We start from the raw sequence: 508 nt of genomic DNA, 5'->3' as shown, positions 1-508 counted from the left end.
CCCCGAGGTGCGTTTGCGTGTCCGTCATCAACACTCATAGTTTTGGCCAATTCTCACCCGTTTCGTGGACCATTACTCATCATTTTGGGGTCCTGAAGCGATTTCCATAGTTGTTGAACCGCAAGGTGTGCTTACATGTCAGTCATCAACACTCACTGTTTTGGGGTCCCGGAGTGTTTTCCATGATTAACGAACCCCGGGGTGCGTTTACGTGTCGGTCATCAACACTCACAGTTTTGGCCGATTCTGTCCCGTTTCATGGAATATTAATCATTGCTTTGGGGTCCCGAAGCGATTTCCATAGTTGTTGAACCCCGGGGTGCGCTTATGTGTCGGTCATCAACACTGACAGTTTTGGCCAATTCTGGCCCGTTTCGTGGACTATTACTCACTGTTTTGGGGTCCCGAAGTGTTTTCCACGATTAGCGAACCCCGGAGTGCGTTTACGTGCCAGTCATCAACCCTCACAGTTTTGGTCGGTTCTGGTCCGTTTCATGGACTATTACTC

Source organism: Triticum dicoccoides, chromosome 4B, assembly GCF_002162155.2.
Source record: "Triticum dicoccoides isolate Atlit2015 ecotype Zavitan chromosome 4B, WEW_v2.0, whole genome shotgun sequence".
Lineage (NCBI taxonomy): Eukaryota > Viridiplantae > Streptophyta > Magnoliopsida > Poales > Poaceae > Triticum > Triticum dicoccoides.
This window is presented reverse-complemented; position numbering follows the sequence as displayed.